This window comes from Carassius carassius, chromosome 44 (genome assembly GCF_963082965.1).
Source record: "Carassius carassius chromosome 44, fCarCar2.1, whole genome shotgun sequence".
Lineage (NCBI taxonomy): Eukaryota > Metazoa > Chordata > Actinopteri > Cypriniformes > Cyprinidae > Carassius > Carassius carassius.
The window spans coordinates 24,364,700-24,371,348 of record NC_081798.1 but is presented as its reverse complement, the minus strand read 5'-3'; positions in this window follow the sequence as shown (position 1 = coordinate 24,371,348).

The window sequence follows — 6,649 nt, the reverse complement described above, 5'->3', positions numbered from 1 at the left end:
AATCATGTTTGTGTAGTCAACTATATTTAGTGTCTTTCCATTAAACTTCAGCAATGCTTGATACTGCATATGACTGCTATTAGATTTCCATGTGTTGTGAAACTGCATGAGAGTGGGGTAACAGCATTCTTTCTTTGAATGTTTACTCAGAAGTAGCTGTCAAGTCAAATAGCCTGTACTCTTCATTGCTTAATGATCTTCAACATTTCTAATCTTTTAATTCAATCATATGAACTTAAATATAAAATATAACCCTTGGGGCTTTTACACTTTTTTATCCATTGTAGTTTTCAGATAAAAAAACAAACAAACAAAAAAAAAAATATATATATATATATATATATATTATATATAAATAGATATATTGACAGCTTAATATGTCAGTAAATGTCTTATTGATGATCTTTCCAGTAAGTAAAATCACTCATCAAAGTCACTCATTAATTTACATTAGGTAGACAGTTTCTCACAAATTAATTTACATTGGAATCAAGCCATAAATTTCCTAAATATATATGCTCCGTAGGAATTAAACCAATGATCTTGGGTTTGGAAGTTCTACCAATTCAGCTACACAAATTTTAATCATGAACAGCAGAAAATTAACATTAACAAATTATGTTAATAATTAACAAATTAACAAATATATACATATTTCTCTTTTGTCTACATTTAAAATTTCACAGCAACAACATAGTTAAAATATCAGCACAAATTTTACACTTACCTTAATACAAAATTAGGTTTATCAAAGAATCAGATCACCTGAGGTCTTCCAGGTCCTTGTATGTGTGCCTATGATCTTGATGAGACTTAAGTTGAGTGTGTGAGTGTAATAAACAATAACAAATGTACATGCCAATGATACACCCACCTATGTTGCACTCTGGGAAATGAAGTCCTACACATTATTAAGCAAAACATAAAAAAAGATAATCTTTCCCAAGAGAGAGGGTAATGTGCGGGCTGTCTCAAAAAATTTGATTGATGAGGGTCATAAAAGCCATCTGTTCTGGACACCTGTTTGTACACCCCCCTCCCCTCCCTGTACACCCCAGTGACCTAAATATGAACTTATGAACCTAAGAAGGAATTTCGGAGGGAGGGAGAAGTGTTGGGAAGCTATGTGCTTTTTTTTAAACTCTGAAAAGGGGGAAATCATGAAAATGGTATAAGGGAAGATTTTATTAAGGTTTTAAGTACACAGTTCATTTCAAGAAAAAGGTTATAAACACATACAGCAATGGAAACAATGTAAAAACGTTGTTAAAGTTGTTACAAATTTAAAAAAAAAAGAAAACTAGGTTGCTGGTTATTTATCTAAAACAACTAAACAAGTCAAAAAACTATCAGATACATTTCGTTAAGTAACACGTGAAAAAGACGTGAGAGCTTGTAGCATTACAGTTTAAAAATGGTGTTTTGTTTCCAGTTAGAAAACTAGGTAACAGAGTTTTAGCATTTGTACCTTATCTCATACCTAAATGGTTATTTATCTAAAACAACTAAACAAGTCAAAAAACTATCAGATACATTTCGTTAAGCAACACGTGAAAAAGATGTAGCTTGTAGCATTGCAGTTTAAAAAGGTGTAAAAACGTTGCTAAAGTTGTTACAAATTAAATAAAAAGAAAACTAGTTTACTGGATATTTATGTAAAACGACTAAAGTCAAAAACTATCAGAAAAAGGTTATAAACACAGACGAGACGGAAACAATGTCATGGTCGTTTTTTTTTTTTTACGTGTATGGTAGTGTAAAAACGGTGTTAAAGTTGTTACAAATTAAATAAAAATAAAACTAGGTTACTGGTTATTTATCTAAAACAACTAAACAAGTCAAAAACTAACAGATACGTTTCGTTAAGCAACACGTGAAAAAGATGTGAGAGCTTGTAGTATTACAATTTAAAAAGCTGTTTTGTTACCAGTTAGAAAACTAGGTAACAGAGTTTTAGCATTTGTACCTTACCTCATACTAAAAAAAGAAGCAAATGTAAAGAAACGATACAAACCAGAAAAGTTGGCATTTGTCACGTCGGGATGAAAAATTAAAACAAAAGAAAAAATATAGTAGGCATTTACGCGGATCTAAAAGAAAATCTCCCAGCAGAATTTTGAAGCCTTCCGTAAAACAACCTCCCAGCACCGCAGATACACTCAGAATGCTTACGTCCGGGCCCACTCAAACCACTCCTTCCTCTTGACGCAAAGCTTTAGGTGCATTTACCGCCACCTACAGGGCAGGAGTGTGGAGCATTGACATTAATGAAAACTAACTCAAACATAAGAGATAAAAGAAATACAAAAATAAAATTAATGATAATAATAAACTTAGTAGTGATTCTTTAAATACTGTTTATCAACTCTTTGAGATACTTAATCTGTGAAACATTTCTATAGCCACATCTTTATTTAACAAAATCTAAAATGAGATCTTATTTATTTCTATATTAAGTGCTTCTGTAAGTTGTAATCTTTAGTTGTCATATCTTTTACATTTTATTAAAATAGGTTCAACTGTTTCAGGAAGATCACATTTAACACAAAGTCCAGACACATGTTTTTCATCTTATAAATAATGACTGATTAAGTGCAATGTGTCCAATTCTATGGCGAGATCTTCCTTTCTATCCCCAAAATTCTCCTTTCATTTCCAACTGTTCTTTGAATATTATATAAATGCCGTCCTTTATTCTAACCACCCCATTTAATTTGACACGTATCTTTTTGTTTTTCATTTATTTTTTAATAAGACCTTTTATTTCTAATTTACTCATTGGAGTATTAAATATGATGTCTGACATTTTAATGCTCTTATCTGGTCCACTACTTTCATTACCTTCATTACATATATGTGTGGGTATCCATACAAAATAAATCTTTGTTTTTGCTTGTATTCTGAACAAACTCTGTAAAATGCCTGACAAAATGTCTTGTCTAGTAGAAGCTTCACCACTCTTTAAACTTGATAGTACTGAAAATGAGTCTGAACATATGACTACTTTAGGTATATTAATCTGTTCAACCTCACTGAAGAGCCAAAAATATGACAATCATTTCTGTAGTATAAACAGACGGATGATTAGATGTTCTTTCTGGTATTCTATCCCTAACCCTTGGAACATATATATAGCTGCTGCTGCTGTATGGACTGTTTCAGGATCTTTAGATACATCTATGTATATGAGTTACTTTAAAACTAGGTTAGCCTATATGCTCTTTATTTTTAATCTAAACAAAAGTCCTTGATGTTTTATTTTATTTTAATAAGCCACTCACACTTACTTTAGTAGCCTAAATCATTGAATATGTCTTTTATTTTGTTAATATTAACTTCTGGCACGAAATTCTACATTCATAAATGTATGTTTTTCAAAATTCCACCACGTTTAGTGGTGTTTAAAGAGGAATTTGTGATGTATTTGGAGACGTTAAAAGGAATGAAAAGTCCTAAAGCAAGGTTTTTATATTCTTCATTAGAGGACTTTGGTTTCTTAATGTGAACATCTGTTACTCCCCCCTACATTTTCTTTATCATTATATTTTTCTTTTTTCTTAAGGGTTGTTTTATTTATTTTACATTTATTTTGTTTATGATGTACAGAGTGTGAACAAAAATTTAGTGTAATCTCAGACCGTATTTGTAAATCTACCAGTAATGTACGTCTTTATGTTTTTAATGTTTAAAGCATCGAATAAAAATGAAAAACACACACTAACACCCCCCCCACCTCCCTAATAACATTGGTCGCAAAGGTTTAAATGTATGTTAATTGAATGTGGTATGTCAAGACGGGCTTTTCTTGCCAAATAAACTTTTACAACATTACAGGAAAGGCAAAATATTTCATCTCAAGTAGTGCGTAGAAACGCGTCTGGTGTCTGGCATCCAGGAAAGGCTAAATATTTCATCTCAAGTAGTGCGTAGAAACGCGTCTGGTGTCTGGCATCTGATGTCTTTGTGTTTACTGTTACGACCATGTCAGCGAAGATTGTAAAACATCTAAAGGTTTTTGGGGTTTGCAACTCAACTGTAATCTAATTAGTTTTCCGGGGTTCTGGTGTTGTAAATGGTGTGCTGCAGGTCAGCTAAAGTAAAAAAAAACAAAAAACAAATGTTTGTGTATTCAGTGATCAAAGGGTGACAATTTCAACTTTATGGCTTAGGTCTGTGATCGCAAGGTTAGCTGAAAGTTCATTTATTGGTCAAACGGATGTGAAATCTTTTAACAAGTCAGACCATAGAAAAATGTCGTTTAACAAAATATTGTTAACATCAACATAGACGTACTGAGAATGCAAACAAGTACACAAACACAACCATACAATCATAAACACACACACACACAAATGTAAACATACAGAAAACATGAACATGTAACCAAACAAATACAAATATACACTCAAGTACATAAATACACAAACAAACAAAATAGGTAACAAACACGAAAATACCTATATTAGATTGAAAAAGAGTTGTCATAAGTTTTCTTTGAAACCAAAAGTGTTTGTTGCAACAAATGTCTCACAGAACTTTATACAATAGATTAGACGTCCTTTCTCACTTTCCAAAAGGTGTTGTTAACCATGATGTTTAAAATAGTTTAAAAAAAGTATTATTTTTTAGCTTTCATGTAGGATTCATGTCAGCACTCAAATGTTTTTAGCAAGAGTCCAGAGACAGATGAAAATAGATGCATGAAGAAAAAAAAATGTAAGAGGTTTTTAATGACAGACTAAATGCTTTCAAAACAATTGAGTTTATGCATTTCTCTTGAATGTGTGTACGGTAACCGTTGCATACATGAAGCAGAAGAAATACATAACCTCATAAACGCATTGTGGTTGATGTTAAACAATAAAAAATATTATTTATATATCATAACTTACTTTCTTTTCAAAACACAATAAACATTCTTATGACTTTTTTAACTGTGAACAACCGGTTTGGTTGAAAAATAAAAGAATAAATAAAAACATTTTATGTTTCTAAGTTAGAATGCTTATAGTTTGTAGTAAAATTACATTTATAAACTAAAACATTTTTCTTTCAAACCACGCGGTTTTCACACACACACACACACACACACACACACACACACACACACACACACACACACACACACACACACACACACACACACACACACTCCTCACAAAGCTTCCAACAAGGACCTTAAGTTTTTGTTTTAACGTTTAGCTGTAGCTGAGACCTTGGTGGAATTATTTTACGCACAGTTTTGGGGATGTTACTATGAACTTTGTAATAGGTTATAGATCACAAATTACCCTATTTAAAATCTAAAAGGTTGTGCAACTATATCAGTTTCTTTAAAAAAGTAATGTAACTGATAACATTTGATTACATGTTTTAAGACTTGTAATGGTTTCAACCGTTAATCTTTTGAAACGTGTAAACAGGACGGGGTTAACATTAGAGTGCTCAACAACTAATGACCGTCAGACTTTTCAAAATCCTTCATCACTTAAATTAAGATTGTGATCGTGATTTCATTTTACAGCACAACCACCACAAAATCAGATTTGCTTGGAGATTAAATACATATTTAAAAACACAACAAGAAAGCTTAACAGCTATGATACTGTTTTGAAATCAGGTTTTTGCACACCTATGAAGGGAAATGCCACGGCAGCTAACAATGGTTTGGTAAAACAGTTCAATATAAGAAATAAATATACATCAGCCAAATAGGAAATTAGCATAGGTCTTTAATTCCTGAAACATCTGACTCATATTTTAGAGTACTTAAGGTAGTTTATGAAATATATCAATGAATTCTGTATGTGTGTGAAAAAATATTCAGATGTAACATTTTCATAATTAACCCCAATTTAATTATTTTTTCTCACTGACTGTAACTGATTACATTTATTTTTGTAATCAAATGATATAATTTAGCTATATGTAACTAGTTGACCCCCCTAAAACTGATTATGCTTTCTAACAATAATAGATAGTGAACGAGTTCATTACCCTCTTTAACTTTAAAAATGCGGACAGTGTCGCTTAACACTAGTTTGGCAAACAAGGGTTTGCTCTTAAAACAACCCCAGACCCCAATGGTTCACAAGATAACATAACAATGGTTGCTCCATTACAACATAGCCAACCCTATTTTAGCCTGTTTTAGCACATGTACAGTATATTGTATTATTCTTGAATATAGTCGTTTAGTCTAAATATGTGTTAACAGTTATTTGATTGTTATTATATGTATTATATGTTTTTGTTTTACAAAGGGGTTCAATTTAATATGTTTAACTAATACCTCATTCAAGCTATGTAGCTCTTCAGGTCAGGAACTACAATACCCATCATACACCTCAGGCTTCAAACATGGCCGTCGTGGATACGTACTCATATTGTATGTGGCAACGCTCTAAATCATTGGACATCTGATTAAACGCATGCGCAGATAACCTAAATAAAAAGACGCACATTTCTACACTGTTTGTGAAGTATACGCTCCTTACATGTTGTGATGTTACAAACCCTCTTTTTTGTGATCTGTTTTAGTGATGCAAAGTCCGATTCACTTCTGAAAAATGGTTCAACTGGACAGTTTGGTTCAATGAACCGATTCATAGGGCCCTTAAGTCATTTTCGCAGTTATGTCAGTACACAT